Here is a 21150-nt window from a genome sequence, read left to right as displayed (position 1 = left end):
GACAATGACAGTTGGAAATGATCACTCTGGAAAAAACCTGGGGGCTGAAAGGAGGTAAAGTGAAATCCCTTCAGTAACAGTATTGTAAACTACAGTATCTAAAAGGAAAGAAAGAAAAAAAGAGAAGAGAAGAAAAATATCTGCTATAGAGTTAGTGGGGGAGGCACAGGAGGGAAAACAGGGACATTGGTAACGGCAAGTATGGTGGTGAAGGGATGGGTATTGGAACATCGTATGATAGAAACTCCAACACCACGAACTGTAACTGCATCTCTCGCAATGTTCCCATTTTTAAAAATCATATTAAAAAACTAAATTTACTTTGCTACGCTAAAAGTTAAATAAGTAAAATAGAATAGCCTATCCAAACGAACCAATAAAACACTACAAAAATGACCCCCTCCAGTCTCTGGCCTACCTTTGTCCAGACTAGAGTGAGGGCCCATAGGCTACAGATATGGTCCCTTTATCAGAAAACAGCATGGGGGGGGGTGGCAGGGAGGGCTGCCCTGGGTTGAGCCTCTGGTTTCCTCCTCAGGGAGTTACTCCGTGGAGGGGCTATTCCAGACTCAAGCACAGCTCCTGCCTATGAGGCCCCAGAGGCCCCACTTGAGCCACAGCCTCAGGACCTCCAGTGGCCCCTGAACCATTTGTCTTTGTGGAGGAAACAGGAGGATGTTCTCACAGACACGCCTCTTTTGTGTCAGGCTGGGCTTTCACATCTGGGCCACATCTGAGCTGACTGCTGAATGCCCCGACAGGTCTGAGATGGACAAGAAGACAGAGAACTGCTAGCAAAGTGCACCCAGATTTGTCAGCCAGCTGAGATTTGTATAAAAAAAAAATCTCAGTTTCCCCCTCTGTAAACCAGGGCCAAGAGAAAGAGCAGCTCTACCTCCTGAAAGAACTACTGGGTTAAAGAACAGAAGGGACCAAGGCCAGAGTGATAGTAGAGTGGGTAGGGTGTTTGCCTTGCATGTCTGGGTTCAGGCTGGTCTGGGTTCAATTCCAGGTATCCCATATGGTCCCCTGAGCAGTACCAAGAGTAATTCTTGATGGCAGAGCCAGGAGTAATCCCTGAACACCAGTGATTCCTGAGCACAGAGGTAAGAGTAATTCTTGAGCACTACCAGGAAAGATTCCTGGTCACAGTCAAGACTAAACCCTGAACATCAACCAGAAGAAAAACTATTAAAAAGAATAGAAGGTATGGAAGAAAGTTGTGGCCCCCAGCCAGTGTCAGCCACGAGTGATATTTGGCAAATAAGAGAAGTGAGATTCTTACATTAGAGCTGAGGGAGATTTCACTGCTGCTCATAGCAACCTGATACAGATGGGGATAAAGGAAACTGGAGGAGTTGGAGGGAGCTGCTGAGTTCACACACTCAACCCTGCCTTGGAACTGGATGGTGTGGCTGTGGTGTGGATGGTGTGGCACCCTCTGACCTCTGATAAGTTGGGCTGTTCCTCATCGGGGAGATGAAAGCTCCAGCTATGCTGTTGGGTCCTGAGCATTTGAGAGACTCCAGGGCTTCCCTCCCTGTTCCCTGTCTGCTGAGGGATGGGGTCTTCAGAGCAGCTCCTACTCTAGCTTCCTGTCCCCTCTTTGGATGATCAGCCTCACCCCCAAGAGATGCTGACCCAGGAAGGCCCTCATGGCCCAATGATGAACAAGATGAAGCAGTGGAAAGAGTCTGGCCTGTAGAGGCAAACCAATGTCCAAACCTCAAGGCCCACTGCTTCCTAGGTGAGGATGTGACAAGCCAGGGTTTCAGAGCCTCAGCAATAAAAATGTGAGACAGCTTTGAGACCCCTTCTGAGGTGGCCTTGAAGTACTGTAGGGACCAAACCCACGTGTGAAAGTATATTGGGCTCAGGGAGAAAAGATGGCTGTCACTTCTTTCCCCAGAGAAGCACCAGTCCATTCCACCTCTCCTAGCCATGGAGAAGCAGGGGCACCTTCTTGGGGAACCACGCAGAGGCCCCAAAAGGGAGGAATACGTCAGTGAGAAACAATGGCGGCAAAGATTCACCAAACATGGGCCATGAGTCACAGGTGAAGTTGAGACTGGAGTGCCCCATGATGAGACTGGAGATGCCACCAAGGAGCAGAGTTGAACAGGATCCTGGAGACCATCTGAGCCAGCTCCTGGGTCTATGGGGAAACTGAGGCCCAGAGTGACAGGACACATTCAGAGCCATCCATGGGCTCACTTCACTTCCTAGGTAAGGATTTGGGGCCAAGACAGGGCCCTGGCTTATTACTTGGAGGTCAGCAGAGGGACAGAAGGCAGGACTGGACCAGAGATAGCAGCTAGTGCTTGGGCTTTCTGCTCAGAGCTGAAACCCTCTAGACGGGTCAGCTCTGCCAGCGGAAGCTGATTGACCGGCCCTGGAAGTGCCTATCTGTCTAGACAGCTTGCTGGCCCACTCCACCAAAAAACTCAACCCACTGGGGCCCAGGGTGGACAAGATGGTCTCGGAGGCCAAACAGTTCCGGAAGTCTGTGCACAGCCCCCTGGAAGACTGGGGGGTGTCTTTGCAAAAAGGCAGCCGGATATTTCCTTGTGATGGTGACACAGACCATTCCTTCCTCCATAATCACCCTGAGCAGCACTGGTTTGGGCCAGACAGCACGCCAGATCTGGGCTTTAACGTCAAATCCCTCTTGCTGTTTTTTCCTCTCCCTGTGAACGCCTGGAAGACAAGACCGAGGAAAGCACCCCGCACTGTCCTTGAGTGTGCTGGTGGGGGTGTGAGGGTCCAGGTGGGACCCTCGAGCTCTGCAGCTCCAACAAACCCCTGCTGATGTAATTGGAAAGAATAACCTCCCAATTTTCTCCTCTCCCTTTGCTGGATACACCTTATCAAATGACAGGAGAAGCCAATGTTTAGTTAAATGGTTCAGAGGTTAATACTCAACAGATGGGAGGATTTTTTTTCTTTTTCTTTTTTTTTCCTTTTCCTCCACTTCTTGGAGACTTGGTCTGTTCCTCTTGCTGGGGGGTGGGGGGCGGCAACCCAGGGCATTTTTCCTATCATGCTCTTCAGGCAATCCATTTACCACCACTGACCTTGGGGTCTTGAGCTATGTCCTGGGCATCTGTGGGGTCATGACAAGGGCCAGACAGCTCAGAAGCAAGCAGCAACCAACCTCTCTCCCTCCTGTGGTGAGAACCTGGCTCTCCAGCTGTAAAGAAAAATAAAAGCCTAAGGTGCAGGAAGAAGACCTGACCTTCTGCCCTGCTCCTGCCTGCTGGGGGACTGGCTGCCCAACTTAAGCTCTCTCTGGACCCCAGCACCCCTTCTACAGAACAGGAATAAAATCCCCTGTCCTGGAAGCATAAAGAAAATACCTGCTGGAGGGCTTGTTCTCCCAAAAACTGACTCAGAAAGCAGGCTTTGAGGACAAGTGGCTGATGGGAAGGTGACACAGTACATGACCATTGAACATGGGGCTTAAAGCAGGAAGGGAAAGAGTTAATAAAAGGTGAGTTTCTGGGGCCAGAACAATAGTACAGTGAGTAAGACACTTGCCTTGCTCGAAGTTGAACCAGGTTCAATCCCTGGCATCCCATATGGCCCCTTGAGCACTGCCAAGAATGACCCCTGAGGGCCCGGAGAGATAGCACAGCGGCGTTTGCCTTGCAAGCAGCCGATCCAGGACCAAAGGTGGTTGGTTCGAATCCCGGTGCCCCATATGGTCCCCCGTGCCTGCCAGGAGCTATTTCTGAGCAGACAACCAGGAGTAACCCCTGAGCAATGCCGGGTGTGGCCCAAAAACCAAAAAAAAAAAAAAAAAAAAGAATGACCCCTGAGCTTAGAGCCAGGAATAACTCTTAAACACTGCTAGGTGTGTTCCCCCCCCCCCCAAAAAAAAAGTAAGAGGTGAGTTACAAGTTGTCCTCTGTAGGAAGTGGAGCTAAGTGGCACAAGGAACTCTGGGAGACTGTAAGGATTGCACTGGTTGAAGCTGCACCTACACTGCAAATTGCAAATTCTTTAAACAGTGGCCACAGAAAGCAGATGGTGAGCAACAAATGTGTTCAAAGAAATTCCCAGTCCTGGGTGAGGGATGGGGTCTAGCAGAGAGCACTTGTCTTGCATATGGGAAGCCCTGGGTTCCATCCCCAGAACAGACTAACAACAAAACTATCCAACTATCCTTCCCTCCACCCAACTTCTCCCCCAAGACTGGTATGTGAGGGCTAGGGAGATAGTGCAGAAGGTAAGAAGTTTGTCCTGCATACAGGCCACCATGGTTTGATGCTCAGCATCTCACAGGGTCCCCTATGCACTACCAGGAGTGACCCCTGAATCCAGAGACAGATGTAAGTCCTGAGCACCACCAAAATACAACAAAACTAAACAGAAAAGACTGGCAGGAGCTTTCTGGAGTAGAGTATGGTCACCAATGGAAATGTCAGTTGTCATTTTTTTTATTTGTTTTTGTTTTTGGGTCACACCCAGCAGCTCTCAAGAGTTACTCCTGGCTCTATGTTCAGAAATCACTCCTGGCAGGCTCGAAGGACCATATGGGATGCTGGGATTTGAACCACCGTCCTTCTGCATGCAAGGCAAACGCCTTACTGCTATGCTATCTCTCCAGCCCCCAGTTGTCATTTTTCAAATGAACTTGATTCCCGCCATTTTCTAGAAGGATCAAAAATTCCAGGGGGGCCAGGGCTGAGGCTTCCAAATAGAAGAACATATGACTTGTATGTTAAAGACCCTGGTTTAATCCCTGGAATGGCACCCAGAGCATGGCTGGATGTGGCCCTCACCAAGAACTAAGCATCAAGCTTAAAGCTTGGTGAGGTTGAGAAACTGGAGGTGGATGACTGGCCAGGAAAGCAAGTCTGATCGTGGCCTATGCTTGCAAGCTGGGAAAGCTGGTACTACTGATACCACAACTTATAGTTCTCAGGTGATCTAAACACAGGCTTGTTTTGCAAGCTCTGTGAGCTAAACAGTTTTCACACTGTTTTCAGCACTGGGCCCCACTCACATGAAACACTATCACTTCCTACAATTAATACCATTCTATTAGCAAATCATTATTATATGAGTTTATACAATGGTATGAATTCCACTTATAAAGACTTATGAAAATTTACTTTTTTCTGTTGCTCTATATGTATGTACATGCTCTGTGAAATTGTGGCCCTTGGTCCACATAGCCTGAAACAGTTGCTATTTGACCTCCTTCCTCCTTCCCTCACTTCTTCTCATTTTCCTTCTATCTCATTCCCCCAGGAAAGAAGGAAGGAAAGTGGCCTCTAGCCCTCCCTCTCTCCCTTTCTCTTCTCTCTTTCTCTCTCCCTCTGTTCTTTTCCTCTCTTCATTTCTTCTCTTCCTCCTTTTCTTTCCTTCCTTCCTTCCTTCCTTCCTTCCTTCCTTCCTTCCTTCCTTCCTTCCTTCCTTCTTTCCTTCCTTCCTTCCTTCCCTGAACATCACACATGGTAGTGTTCAGGGTTTACTCTTGACTCTGTGCCAGGAATCACTCCTAGCAGGCCCAAGGGATCATATGGGTTACCAAGGATCCAACCCAGGTTAGCTGCATACAAGGCAAGTGCCATGTTCTCTGTGCTATCATTCGGTCCTCATCTTATTGATCTTTGTTCCACTCACTGCATGCCTAGTTTGGTACACAGTATTGAATAAGCATTATATGAATGAATGAGTGAGTGAGTGAGTGAGTGAATGAGTGAGTGAGTGACTCCTTTTCCTAGGACATCTAAACAGACACAGTATATCCGCTTGTAAAGGTCCTCTGAAGCCCCACATCACTAGCCAGAGTACAGGAGAGTTCTGGAACCGTTTTCAGCACTGCAGCACTGTAGCTCCTTAGCCAAGAGTTCACAAACTCCCCAAGGTTCCTGATGGTATCATGACCAGGATCTGTTAATGAAGTGAAGATCAGAGTGGCAACATACACTCTTCTGCTCTCCTTTGTCTGTGGGTTCATTCCTGTAGATCTTTTCTGTCATTTCAGTGGAATTTGTGCTGGGAGGGAACAGAAGTTGAAACATGTGTAGTCTGTGGGCCATTAGAGCAGAGCAAAGGAAGATGCTTAAGCTCTGTGTCAGGCAGCAGAAACTCGGAGAAGGTAAAAGAAAATCAATGAAGGTTGCCTGATCTCAATGTAGCACAATGGTGGTAAGTAGGAGGGACAAGAGTTTGGCCAGAAAAGCAAAAATATACAAAATATACAAAAATATACAAAGCAAGCCTTCCCCCAGGAAGTGAGGAGGTGAGACTTAAGTAAATTAGCCTTTTCTTTATTTTTTTTGATATTTTTTAGGTCACACCTGGCTGTGCTCAGGGGTTACCCCTGGCTCTGCACTCAGAAATTCTCTTGGCTGGCTTGGGGGACCATATGGGATGCTGTTATTCGAACCACCATCCATCCTGGATCAGCTGCATGCAAAGCAAACGCCATCCCACTGTGCTCTCTCTCCAACCCCAATGATCTTTTTCAAAAGTGACATGTATGGGGACTGAAGACATAAATAGTTCAGCAGGCAGCCCTGGTTTGATCTCTGGAATTTCATATGGACCCCTGAGCCCACCAGGAATGACCCTTGAGCACAGAGCCAGGAGTAAACCCTGAGCACTCCCAAAACAAAAACAAAAAAAGTGGTACATACATGTGATAGAAGACTACTTGGAAAGAGAGAATGAGAGAAGAGAGAATAAGAGCAGCATTTTGGGGATCTGGACAGTACCCTGAGAGATGTGGGGTTACTGAGGTTGGAGGGGAGGAGGCAGGGCCTTAAAGGGGACATTAGACATTGGCCTTTATCCTATGAGTGATGGAATCCCTGAAGGGCTGGTCTAACAGCCATAGGCATCTAGTTGGTGGTTGGGTCCTCATGTAGAGGATTCTGGGTAATTAGAATCAAAGAAGAATTATAAGTTCCATGTTAACCCAGCAGGATGGTCCCTGCTACATCCTCGGGGACTGCCAAGGAGAAGAGGTCGATGAATTGTGGCTGGGATACAGGGAGCTGCCCTGATGAAAGTCCCCCATGTTCTACTCTGGTTGGCTGTGGGGGAGCTCCCTACCAACTCCAGAGCCCCAGGTGATCCTCCAAACTAAAAGGAACGCTGGTTCCCCTCAAACCCCACCTTATTGCTCTGTTTGCCTGGAATCCCTCTCCCTCCCAATACACGCACACAGGGAAGAGGGGAGATGAAATCATGGAACAAAGGGGATTAGGGCAGCATTTCTTCCCTTCTCCACAATGGAAAGTCTAAGCTGGTTGGGAGAGGGGAGCCTTTAGGGGGCTGCGGAGCTGATGAGGTTATGAAATAGGAGCTGTGAGGACGCCAATCTGACAGACGACAAGCTTCTCATCTTACTTCTTTCCAAATAGGCATTTTTCTTCATTGCCTCAGCTGTGGAGTCTCTTCTGCAGGGGCCAAGGGGTGTCTCTCTGACTAGATTCCCAGCCATGTAGGCCACTTTCCACCAGGCTGGCACCCACAAAGGAAAAAGGTATCATTCCTTGAAGGGCACAGGAGGTCTGGATGGGTTTCCAAACTCCACGTGGTCCTCTGAGCACCACCAGAAGTGAGCCCCTAGTCTAGAATTGAAAATAACTCCAAACCACTGCTGAGGATGGCCCCCTTCTCAAAAAATAAAAAATAAAATAAATAACAAATAAAATATATTAAATAAATAATAAATAAAATAAAACACTCAAGTAAAAAAAAATGACACTCTTCTATACTCCAACTTTCACAAAGATCCCATCATAGCGATCTAGGAAGGCAGGTTTGAATCTGGAGTTCGTGGACTGTTGGAAATGGCCCCCTCCAAAGGCCATTTCCCTTCTCTCTGTACCCTCTCTCCTGGCCTGCATGAAAGTTCCCGTGCAGGACCTGGGAACAGCTCCACCCTCTGTACCCACATGTACTTCACACACAGCTGTGGACTTAGAGGTACTTGCAGGGACATCAGAAAGGATGGATGGAGTCAGGGGACAGGGAGCAAGAAATTCACGCAGATCCAGAAACAATGTGTGGAGCACGGGGGCAGAAAATTAGAAAATTCCTAATACAGAAGTGCTTAGAAAGGGGTTTGGGCTTTATGTGGGGCCCTAAGCACTTCTGGTCTGACAAACTGGGAGGAAGCAGATCTCTCGATTGGGGTGCATTTGTCTGCTACAGCTCTACACCTCTCAGTGACAGCAGGACAAAGCGCCCCCTCCCTCACTCTCTCCCTCACCCACGCTCTTTCCTGTTTTCCTTGGGAGGCTGTAGGGGCTCATTGACATGGCAGGTAGTCAGAGACGGAAAGAGCAGATGCATCGGGGGCCAGATGAACCAGGGTGCTGGGAACTCTTGGTTCTATTCCAAGCAGCTCTAGGCTCTAGAAGGCGATGAGCTTCCAAATTTATTGTCTGAAAACAATCCTTTGAGCCTTCCAGGAGACCCTGGTCAAAAGCCTGGCAAGGAGAGTAGTTCGTGCTCTCAACATGCCTGATGAAAAGGGTGGTGATAAACAGAGACGCTTGCCGGCTCAGAAGGCCCAGCCTAGGGGGTGGAGGGTAGGTCACTTGTCTTGCCTGGGAGTGATTGACACAGGTTTGATCCTTGTCAGCCCATATGGTCCCCTAAACCTCACCAGGAATGATCCCTGAGCAGAGAGCAAGGAGTAGGCCCTGAGCACCACCAGGTGAGGGCCCCCAAATTGGCCAGAGAGATAGTATGACAGGTAGGGTTCTTGTCTCACACATAGCCAACACAGGTTTGATTCTGGCAACACATATGGTACCCTAAGCCTTCAATGAATCATCCAAGAGTGCAGAGCCAAGAATAAGACCTGGACACTTCTGGTGTGGCCAAAACACACACATATACACACATACGTCAGTCTGCCCACAGCCAAGAGGACAAAAGAACCCCAACCTTGTGGAACCTGGGAAGAGAGGTGAAGGTTATGGGGAGTGATACAGAGCTGGCGTCTGGTGGGAAATTCAGAGTCAAGAGCCTGGTCTTGTTGAGGCGGGGCAAAGTTCTGGCTAAGACAGAGAATCTGAGATCTATGGTCAACTCTTGAATTCTAGTGACCAGGCCCCAATTCTTTTCCTTTTCCTGAGGCTCTCAGTTTACTCATCTGTAAAATGGAGTGATGGAACTTTCCTTAATGAAGAAAGTGATGGTGCAGATTTAATCAATAAAGCTCCTGATTGGTGGTTTCAATCAGCTAAATGTGACTTGGCTCAGGCCTTAGAAGATGCTGGGCTGGTGCTAAGTGACCTTGGATGAATGATGTCAACTTAAGAACCTCAGTTTCCTTATTTGAAAACCTTTGATTCTCTCCCAAAACCTATTCCCTGTGACTTCTCAGAGTTCCCGTCACACAATTAAGAATTCACAATTACCAACAGTAAAGCATTTGTCTTGCACATAACCAACACAGGACGGACGGCATTTTAAATCCTGGCATCCCATATGGTCTACCAAGCCTTCTAGGGGCGATTTCTTAGCATAGAGTCAGGAGTAACCCCTGAGCACTGCTGCTGGGTGTGACCCAAAAAACAAACAAACAAACAAACAAACAAAAAGAAAAAAAGGATTCACACTTGCAGAGCATTTGTGGGGAGCTAGGTAGTAACAAGCCCCGAAGAGAGGTCATGTCTTACTCCCTGTCTAACAGATGGAGGTCCCAGGTCTGGAAGGATTCAGGAAATTTGCCACCATATCACCCATTTAGACTGGCTTCTAGTACATCCCACCAATAGGAATTTCTCCTTGAGCAGAAAGAGCACCAGGTTTGGGGGTGCTGATTTTCCACACCCCACCTTGTTCAAGGCTAAATGAGTCCATCCTTGGATCCCTGGAGTCCCTGATCCCACCTCATCCCAGGCAGCTATTCTGACAATAAAGGTGCTGGTGTCCTGTGCCTCTAACTCTGGGTTTACAAAAGCAGATGAAGGAAGCTCTGCATTGAATGACAATGGCAAGTGGCCAGTCCTGAGATTCCTGACATCTGTACCCAGAAGGACACAAACTCAGTTGGTCTCAATGGGCGACATTCATCATCACACTTTCTGGTTTGGGCACCCCCCATTTCCCCATTTCACAGAGAAGGAACCCCCCCCAGAACGGTGTAGCTCACTTCCTGTAAACTCGTGGCCTGCTGGCAGTGAGAGTGAAGGAGGAATTTGAACCTAGGCCCTCCACCCACCTCCCACTCCTAAAGCAGTCTGGAGTATGGCGGCTACCTGTGCTGTTCCTTCTGGTGACAGCAATGTTCTGAGGGGCTTGCACCCTCAACCACTTGGGGCATCGCCCAGAAGAAGGGTGGGAAGGGTTGCGGACCATTTGGCAGAACTGCTCCCGTTTGCTCTGCCTTTTGGCATTGAGCGAGGAGGCTGCATTAGGCGTGCTTTTTTCCAAGATGTTTGTGGGTAGGAGAAGCCAGGAAATTGCAAAGAATGGAGGCACCTGGCTCCTGGGGGAGCGTTTTGGAGCCATCTCCTCACCTTGTTTATTTGTAAAATGGGAACACAGACACCAAGGGTGTATGTTTTACATTAAACCAAGTAGGAACTTGTGGCATTTCTGTCTGCGCTGGAGACATGTTTATACGGCTGGGTCCATTATGAATCTGTTTAATATCCTCTGAATTCTCTGAGTCCTTCCATTCCTGCAGCCAGGAAGTGGATAATGTGCACACAGGGAAGAAGTTTCCAGGCTCTTAGACCTGTAGGTAATTCAGGACCTTTCTTTTCTTTTTTTAAAATCAGGGATGGGAGAGCGCCAGTTACAGAAAAATTAAATTCTTCCTGTTTAAATGGTTTTTCCATTGATCCTTTCCTTTTAGGAAATCGCTTAGGTCCCAGGGACATTCCAAGGAAGCCACCAGCTTGGGTACACTGGCAAGAACCATGTCCCTTTGCCCTGGAAAGCCTGAAGAAGTGACCTCGAGGTGAATCAGTCACCCATGAGACCTGAAAAAGCCTGTGGGGTTGTGTAGGCTGCAACTCCAGGCTGCCTGCTGGGCGCCCCAGGAAACTGATCTCCAGCGAATCTGGCCCGGTAGGGAGCAAGCTTCCCACAGGACTGCCGGCGGGAACAGCTCCCAGCTTGCTGGCAGAGCAGAGCTGTATTATTTTAGGGAGAAAAATGAGATTCCTGTTATTGCTTTATTCCTCCTGCAGGAACGCTGGCGTGTCCCAGCCTGGGCCAAGATGAGAGATGAGTCGGTGCCAAAGGAGGGTGAGCTCATCACATGTGGGGATCTGGGGTGATTCCAGCAAGGCCCAGGGTGGAAAAAACTCCATCCTTGGAATCCCAAAGCACTTGTCAAAGCAGACCCTTTGACCCTCCCATCACCTCTTCTCTGCCGACAGGTCCTCTGTCACCTCCCCTCCATCTCACACCTCTGTTATCTGAGTTGGCTCCCCTTCCAGCTTTCTCTCCTCTTGTCTCTCTGGCCAAACACTGCACCTGATGGGCTCTTGTTTGGTGATGCTGCAAAGGGCTGAGCCTGGATTTTGGAGTCTGAGAAACCTGGGTTTGATCCCAGCCTCCCCACCTACTGACAGTATGAGGTTGGACCATGGCTTTCTCCTCTCTGGGCTTCCATTCTTGAGCCTATTACCGTGTTAAATAAAATTTAAAAAAAAAAAAAAAAGGAAAAATCTCGGTGTCCCATATGGTCCCCCGTGCCTGCCAGGAGTTATTTCTGAGCAGACAGCCAGGAGTAACCCCTGAGCAATGCCGGGTGTGGCCCAAAAACAAAAACAAACAAAAAAAAAACCAAAAATGGAAAGGGGCCGGAGTGATAGTAGAGCGGTAGGGTGTTTGCCTTGCATGCTGCTGATCCAGGACGGACCCAGGTTTGATCCCCAGCATCCCATATGGTCCCCTGAGTCTGCCAAGAGTAATTTCTGAGCACAGAGTCAGAAGTAATGCCTGAGTGCCACTGGGTGTGGCCCAAAAACAAAACCAAAAAAAATGGACAAATAGTTGGTGCCTAGTAGCTACTCAAGTTAAGCTTCTTTCCTCTCTTCTTGTATAAGCCCAGAGTGTTAATTTAAGGACTTGTTTTTTCTGTTTTGGCATCACACCGATGACACTCAGGAATCTGCACTGAGGACCTCCTGGTGGGCTCGGGGGACCATATGAGATGCCGGGGATCAAACCCCAGTCAACTGCATAAAAGGCAAAAAGCCCTACCCTCTGTTCTATCTCTCCAGCCCCCTAAGGATTTTTGAGACTTTAGCATTTACAATTACCAAATTTTTACTAGAAAATCTGAGGTCACAGTTAGTTTCTTGAACTCAGCCCCATAACTTTGGCATGGCTTATGACTGCTACAACCCAGATTTAAGAAGCAGATTATTGAAATGAAGGCATAATATTTGCCTATACGTGGATGGACATAAAGACTATCATGCTGAGTAAAATGAGTCAGAGGGAGATAGTCAGACACAGAGTAGTCTCACTCATCTGTGGGATTTAAGAAAAATAAAAGACAATATGGTCATAATACCCAGGGATATGGTCATAATACCCAGATGTGGGCCGGAAGGACCAGCCTGTGATAAGAAGCTTACCACAAAGAGTGGTGAACATAGTTAGAGAAATAACTGCACCAACAACTACCATAACAATGATAGTGAGAGAAAGAGAAAGAGAATGGCTGTCTTGAAGACAGATGGGATGGGGGAAGAGGGAAATGGAGAACATTGATGGAGGAAAAAAGTTACACTAATGAAGGGCTGACATTCGATGACTGAAACCCAACTGCAAACATTTTTGGAACCACAGTGTTTAAATAAAGAAATTATTATTTGGGGGGCCAGAGAGATAGCATGGAGGTAAGGTGTTTGCCTTGCGTGCAGAAGGTTGGTGGTTCGAATCCCGGCATCCCATATGGTCCCCTGAGCCTGCCAGGAGCAATTTCTTTTTTTGTTTGTTTGTTTTTTGTTTGTTTGTTGTTGTTGTTGTTTTGGTTCACACCCACCAGCGCTCAGGGGTTACTCCTGGCTCTACGCTCAGAAATCACTTCTGGCAGGCTCGGGGGACCATATGGGATGCAGAGATTCAAACCACCATCCTTCCACATGCAAGGCAAACACCTTACCGGTGTGCTATCTCTCCGGCCCCCAGGAGCGATTTCTGAGTGTAGAGCCAGGAGTAACCCCTGAGCACTGCCGGGTGTGACCCCCCCAAAAAATAAGTTGTTATTATTTTTGGAGGCCACGCCCACTTGACGCTCAGGGATTGCTACTGGCTATGTGCTCAGAAATCACCCCTGGCTTGGGTGGACCATATGGGACGCCGGAGGATCAAACCACGGTCTGTCCTAGGCTAGCGCTTGCAAGGCAGATGACTTCCTTACCTTTAGCGCCACCTCTCCAGCCCCAGAAATTATTATTTTGAAAAAAAAATTTAAATGGGGGCCTGAGAGATAGCACAGCAGTAGGGCATTTGCCTTGCACGCATTGGATCCAGGACCAACGGTGGGTGGTTCAAAATCCTGGCCTCCCATATGGTTCCCTGAGCCAGCCAGGAGCAATTTCTGAGCACAGTGCCTGGAGTAACCCCTGAGCACTGCTGGTTGTGACCAACAAAACAAAACAAAACAAAACAAAAAGATGTGGGTTGGGGGGGGCCAGAAAAGGGACTCAGCAGTTGAGCACATAACTTGCATCTGTGAGGCCCTGGATTCCCCACCTGCCTATCCCACCCTACCCCCCCAAAAAAGGGGGAAATGAAGAGGGGTTTCATTTTGCCAGAGGGAACTCTCTGGGTCCTAAGCCAAAAGAGGCAATGTAGCCAGGAGCCCAGGTCAGAGAGGGCAGGAAATAAAATGCTGCTGGTTGGATAGACGAAGCCAGAGAGTTGGGAAGCTAAAAATAATAATAATAATAATAATAATAATAATAACCCCATAAAGTGGCCTCAAAGTTGTACCACTTGGAAATTCTGAAAGGCAAAGGTGTGATGGTTCAGGCCCAGAGGCTGAGTCACCTGCAGGAGGACACAGTGCTCTAATTGGCACTTTGGCTCCCTGGCCTCTAACGGTAACACTCCCTCAAGCCAACTTTGCTTTTCCATCTGTGAATCACGAAGTGGAAGTTCCTACCAATTGGCCTCTGGAAGCTTCTAATGGAAAAAAGCCAAATCTTTTCATTTCTGTGTTGTTATCTGAGCCTTGAGTTATCAGTTTGTCAAGTCTGCAACATAATTAATGTTATCACTTGCTGTACATATCATTTTCTTTTTGGGCTTTGGGCCACATCCAGTGATGCTAAGGGCTTCCTCCTAATTCTGCTCTCAGGGATCCCTCCTGGTGGGACTCGGGGAACTATATGGGATTCTAGTGATTGAACCTGGATCAGCCATGTGCAAAGCCAGTGCCATACCCAATGTGCTATCACTTCAGACCCTGTAAATTTTATTTCAAATTTTACCTCCTCTATATATCTAGCTTCATGGGCAAATGTCCCAGTGGTCGTGTCCTAGCCCTGTCTGTAGTAAAGTGTGAGGTGAGGGAATGCTATGAGAATATTGACTGATCTAGCTTAGCAGCCTGGATTTTAGTTCTCTGACTTTTCTTTGTAGTTTTATCTAGCCTGTCTCAGGTTTGCTAAGGGAAATCAGAAAAGGGAATTTGGCCAAAGTTGTAATTCAACTGGTAGAGCATGTTTGTAGGTGGCAGGCCCTGAACTTGTTCCCCAGTGATCAGCACTGTGCTGCTCTAAAACACCACTAGGAGAGGTTTCAGGTTCTCATATACTGAGGGCTGGGAGTGACCCCCATGGCAATAGAAACAACAACAACAAAAAGAGGATTTTTTTTTTTTTTTGGTTTTTGGGTCACACCCGGCAGTGCTCAGGGGTTATTCCTGGCTTCAGGCTCAGAAATTGCTCCTGGCAGGCACGGGGGGACCATATGGGGCGCCGGGATTCGAACCGATGACCTCCTGCATGAAAGGCAAACGCCTTACCTCCATGCTATCTCTCCGGCCCCCAAAAAGAGGATTTTAACACACCAAGAGGGAGCCAACCAGAGGCCTTCAGAACCTCAAGGGGATTGGCAATGGTATAGTAAGTGGGCAACCTTATATGAAGTAAGGTGCAAACAGATATACTAGAACAACCAAACTATAGCACAGAAGAGGAATTTATTTTTTCCTCTCATGCTTATGGACCTAACATGACCCAAGAGCTTGTCTGAACTTCCTGTTTTCCTCCATTGCATTTCTCTCATCTAGGTGAGCCCAATTGCAGCCAAGGCCAGAAAAGAAGGGTGGGGTGGAGAAAGCAACTTTATCACTCTGTTGTCTTCAGGTGCCCATGTAAAACCTGGGGTTTTACACAGTCGCCATGTCTGCATCGAGCCAGCTCCAAAGATTCAAAGAATCCAAAGATTCCTGAAAGAGATATAAACAAAGCTGTGAAAAATTATGGGCAAACTGGTCACTCAGCTGCAAGCTGGCAGTTGCAGGAGAGGTGGGCCAAGTTCCCACCCTGCTGATGCCACACCAGCTACACCCACCACCCACAATCAATGTTTTGCCAATGGTCCTGCTTCACCACTCATCTACAGCTCTCTGTAGTGGCGTCAATGTGACCAAAACTCTAGGCATGCTGGTATCTGATCTAATATTACCAGAACCTTTTTTTTCTGTTTTTTTTTTTTTGGGGGGGACCACACCTGGTGATGCTCAGGGGTTACTCCTGGCTAAGCACTCAGAAATTGCTCCTGGCTTGGGGGACCATATGGGACACCGGGGGATCAAACCGAGGTCCATCCTAGGCTAGTACATACAAGGCAGACGCCTTACTGCTTGTGCCACCATGCTACCCCCCCCCTTTTTTTTGAGTGAGTACAGGCACACTTCTCTTCCTTCTCATACTTCTGGGAGGTTTAGCAGCCCAAAACATGCCCCCATAAAAGCCACAGTATTAGCCATAGTGTTTACAAGTCTTGAACCAGTGGGAATGTTGCACCGGTGAAGGAAGGTATTCTTCTTATTTTTTTTTTTTTTTTTTTTTTTGGTTTTTGGGCCACACTTGGCGGTGCTCAGGGGTTACTTCTGGCTGTCTGCTCAGAAATAGCTCCTGGCAGGCATGGGGGACCATATGGGATGCCGGGATTTGAACCAACCACCTTTGGTCCTGGGTCGGCTGCTTGCTAGGCAAATGCCGCTGTGCTATCTCTCCCGGCTCCAAGGGGCAGGGGGTGTTCTTTACATGACTGAAACCCAACTACAATCATATTTGTAATCAAAGTGTTTAAATAAAAATATTAATAAAAAATAGAAGTCTTGGACTACATTCTTGGTAGTCACGTGCTACTGCATATGTGGCTGTATAACAATGCTAAATCTTTTTTGTTTTGTTTTGGTTTTTTGGGGGTTACATCCTGTGATGCTCAGGGGTTATTCCTGGTTATGCACTCAGAAATTGCTCCTGGCTTGGGGGACCACATGGGGCATCGGGGATCAAACCTTGGTCCATCCTAGGCTAGTGCTGGCAAGGCAGACCCCTTACCGCTCCACGCCGCTGCTCAGGCCTCAACAATGCTAAATTTTTTTATTCTGTCATCCCAGTGTTTACTTCGGCAGCACATATACTATAATTGGAACTATACAGAGAAGATTAGCATGGCCCCTGAGCAAAGATGACACACAAATACTGTCATCCTATTTAGATTTAGAAGTCAATGCATTGGGGCCCGGAAAGATAGCACAGCAGCGTTTGCCTTGCAAGCAGCCTATCCAGGACCAAAGGTGGTTGGTTCGAATCCCGGTGTCCCATATGGTCCCCCGTGCCTGCCAGGAGCTATTTCTGAGCAGACAGCCAGGAGTAACCCCTGAGCCCTGCCGGGTGTGGCCCAAAAACCAAAAAAAAATAAAATAAGAAGAAGTCAATGCATTTGAAGCCATCTAATATTCAGAAACAAAAGAAGTAACAGAAAGATCAACTAGCAACAAGAACTTTGTACATCATAATGATAATGAATTAATGACCTCACTGCAGAAAGCAATAATTTTCACAAAATTTCTTGTTGCTGTACCTTTTTCTCTTTCTTTCTTTCTTTCTTTCTTTTTTTTTTTTTTTTTTTTTTTGGTTTTTGGTTTTTGGGCCACACCCAGCAGTTCTCAGGGGTGACTCCTGGCTGTCTGCTCAGAAATAGCTCCTGGCAGGCACGGGGGACCATATGGGACACCGGGATTCGAACCAACCACCTTTGGTCCTGGATCGGCTGCTTGCAAGGCAAACGCCACTGTGCTATCTCTCTGGGCCCCTTTCTTTCTTCTTTTATTCTTTCTTTCTTTCTCTTTCTTTCTTTTTCTTTCTTTCTTTCTTTCTCTTTTCTTATTTTTTAATAATTATCTCCCACTTACCAGGAAACAAATAATATTATGTTCACTATAGGATACATGGTCTTTAAAAAAAAAAGCAATTTATGAATTAAACTGGGGTGTTAAATTTAACACAAAAGGCAAGTAATAAAAGGAACATAGACAGAGCTCTGGGATATTAGGCACTTCCCTAATCTTCCCATCAAGAAATAGTTACTCTGGGCTTTGTTTTAGAAAGACCCAGAAAAATCGTTCTTCACTTTTTTGTTCTGAGCTGCCTTATGACCATGGGCAGAAGAATGGGCAAAACATATTTCTCCACTCCAACATTGGTATTGGCCATAACTAGTTTTGGCCAATAGGATGTGAGCAGAAGGGACCAAGTATTCATTCCAAGCCAATAGCAGAAGAGGTGCCATTTCCTTGCTACCATTCACCGTAAGAAGGCCATGACCCAAGTAGCAGCATGCCAAGAAAAGGGATGAGATACATGGACATTCCTGTACCTAAGTCTAAAGTCAAGTATAACTAACCCAAATTCAGTATGTTTTGGGTTGACTTACTATGGAGCATCACTGCAGCAAAACCAATGAGCACAGAGCTATGGTACCCAATCATCTCCAGCCTCATTCCCATTCTTCCTCCTTCCTGCACTTCAATTTCCTAGCTCATTTTATCAACAAAATTTAGGAGGGGTCTGTCATGACAAGGCAATGGTCCAGGTGCTGGAGCCACAGAAACATTAAGGCACTTCCAGTCTTAGAAGAAAGACAGATACTCAAAAAAGCAATGATATTAGAACAGAGTAACTCAGGTCTATAACTATAACTAGGGTCTCTGAAAACTGTCAGGAGATTGAAATATCAGCAAAGGGTTATGCAGAATCAGATCTTCCCTCATTTGCTTTACCCAGAGCCTTCCTAGCATTCCAGAAACCTAAGACCCAGTTAGAGAGAGCCTGGATGCCAGGAAGGACTGCAGAAGCAGCTGTGAGTCACATATTCTGTTTTTTCACAACAGCCAGTACTCACTGGGCACTACTAGGTGCTACATGCCAGAGAGGAAAGGCAGAGGCTCTGCCTTCAAGGACATGGGTCTCTTGGGGATGCTATTTCACAGACAAGTGGTACTTCTTTCAGCAATGGCACCAGAGCTGACAGGCATGGAGCTTTCGGTCTTTATAAATTCTGGCAATTTATTACCCTTACTGAGTTTCAGTTTCTGCATCTCTGAAAGAGTAAACTAACCCTCAAACTAACTAACTCTTCCTTCCTTCAGAACAGAAGTTATAATTTCAGGTGTAGCCCCCTTAAAATTATATTTTCGAGCCTCCCTTGCAGCTATCTGTGATCATGAGACTATATGTGACCAATGGAAAGTGAATGGAAATGAAGTAAACTTTATGGGGCATGAAAACTCAACCCATTCTTTTTTATTTTGTAGCCACCCATAGAAAATTAATGGGAAAGCTGCTAAAATTTGCTTCAGATCCCAAGATTTATGGCACCACATACTAAAAGGGTATGATCTATTCTATTTGCTGTTTAACTCACATAATGAGGCATTTAGAGCAGAAGAAAGAATAGGACCTGATATGAGGTTTCTATGGGTCCGTAGGGTAGGACTAGGACAAGATGCCTGTACAAGGTTCAAGCTTCCTACAAGCACTAAAGGAGGTGTTTTCTTAGCTTTTCAGATACAAGGCAAAAGGGGGAAAAAATGGATGGACTGTATGCAATCAAACATCAAAAATAAAGCCCAGGGGCTGGAGAGATAGCATAGAGGTAGGGCGTTTACGTTGCAAGCAGAAGGACGGTAGTTCAAATCCCGGCATCCCACATGGTCCCCCGAGCCTGCCAGGAGCGATTTCTGAGTATAGAGCCAGGAGTAACCCCTGAGCGCTGCCGGGTGTGACCCAAAAACCAATATATATATATATATATATATATATAGCCCAATTTTATCACACCTTTCTGCTCCCTGCAGGAGCAGTGGGAGAGGGCCCACTTGAACAGGGGGTGTCCTCAGACGCTGAACAAAAACAGTAAAGAAGGGGCCGGAGAGATAGCATGGAGGTAGAGTACTTGCCTTGCATGCAGAAGGATGTCAGTTCGAATCCCGGCATCCCATATAGTCCTCAGAGCCTGCCAGGAGCGATTTCTGAGCGTAGAGCCAGGAGTAACCCCTAAGCGCTGCCGGGTATGACCCAAAAACCAAAAAAAAAAAAAAAAAAAAAAAAAAACAGTAAAGAAACCTGGCCTCCCCATCTGAGGCCACCATATTCATTCATCCCAATAATTTAATCAATATTGGAGTATCTGTTAGACAAGCCAAAGCAATAATTCATGAAGAATGAATATTCTTGACACCTTAATGAAATAAGGTCAGGGGAGGAATATAAAATTATATCAGGGAGTGATATAAAATTAATTCATTTATCTAGCCATCAAACCCCTGATGGGCACTGAGATGGGCTCAGATATTCCTTCAACTATCACCTTACTGCCTGGGTGTGGATTCTGGAGCTTTATGCCTAGAAGTATGTATAATCTGGCTTTTCCACTAACTAGTCTATATTATGGGTTGAAATGATAGTCCAGAAGTTAGGGTGTTTGTCTTGCATGCACTCACTAGGGGTTTCATCCACAGCATTCTTCTATATGGTTCCCTGAGCACCACCAGGAGTAATTCAAGCACAGAGTCAAGAGTAACCCCTGAGTACCACTAGGTGTGCCCCCAAAACAAAAACAAACTAGTCTAAGAAATAAGTAAGTAGTTTTCCTTTTCTGGGTCTCTCTCTGCTTCTTTAACTACCAAATTGGGGCTAACAATGAAATCCCCACCTCTGACCATAGGGTGATCCTTGTAAAAACACTTAAAAACAGGACCCGTCGTTAAATAAGCACTCAACACATGTCAACTATGAATTTTATTTTTATTCTCATATTTCTCACCAGACCCCTGTAGACACTTGAGTTTATAGCCCCCATGGAAGAGTTAAGCTGAGATTCTAAACACGATCCGGTGACCCCCAAAGACTGTGTTCTTTACCAAACCCTTTGTGATTCTTGCTCAGAATTCTAGACCATATTGTGGCCTCCAGCACCCTGATTCCCCACCCCCAAGCTGTACCCCAACCTCTAGAGGCTCCTGTCAGTTTTCTCTACTAGGACCCCAGCAACTTATTCGGGAAACAAATCTCTTTCTGGGTTAGCTCCGAGCTTACAGTCCTTCTCCAACCACCATACCCCCTTTTCTCTTTCTTCTGATTCCCTTTCTTCCTTCCAGGGGAAGTCTAAACTCCTTTTTATTTTTTGGTTCATCCCCAGAAATACTCAAGGCTTACTCCTGGATCTGGCCTTAGAGATCACTCCCTAGTAAAGATAATTCCAGGAATCAGGGGACCAAATGTGGTGCTGAGCGCTGAATTTGAGCTCTACTAATGTCAAGAAAAGATGACACGTGCTGCTCTCAGAACCTACACAAGGAGTAGTTCCCCCCTCCACCATCATCACTTTGTGAATTGACTCCTATTTAAAAAAAAAAAAAAAAAAAACAGGGCGCTTGCTATTTAAAGTTATGGCTGGGGAAAGATTCCGCCAGCATTCATTCCCAAATTCCAAATGCCTGAGTCCAGATGGCAGCAAATAGGAGGTTCTTAGAGCTGGAAGTAACTTAGGAACTGTGGAGCCCAGACTGCAGTCCCAAAGCAGACCCTTCTTCATCAGCTCCCTGGCAGGGATTCATACTCCCCCCCCCATACATACACACACACACACACACACACACACACACACACACACACACACACA

At 46.9% G+C, this 21150-nt stretch overlaps 1 non-coding gene across 1 annotated transcript; it reads left to right on the top strand.

Moving 5' to 3' along the window:
• The first annotated feature begins 16581 nt into the window (after positions 1–16581).
• On the top strand, positions 16582–16689 carry LOC126028187 (U6 spliceosomal RNA). Its single transcript, XR_007502400.1, has one exon. It is a non-coding gene; the product is annotated as a U6 spliceosomal RNA (small nuclear RNA).
• The last annotated feature ends 4461 nt before the right edge of the window (positions 16690–21150 follow it).

Source organism: Suncus etruscus, chromosome 1, assembly GCF_024139225.1.
Source record: "Suncus etruscus isolate mSunEtr1 chromosome 1, mSunEtr1.pri.cur, whole genome shotgun sequence".
Lineage (NCBI taxonomy): Eukaryota > Metazoa > Chordata > Mammalia > Eulipotyphla > Soricidae > Suncus > Suncus etruscus.
Note: the sequence above shows the minus strand (reverse complement) of the source record. Positions and strands in the feature narration are given on the sequence as shown.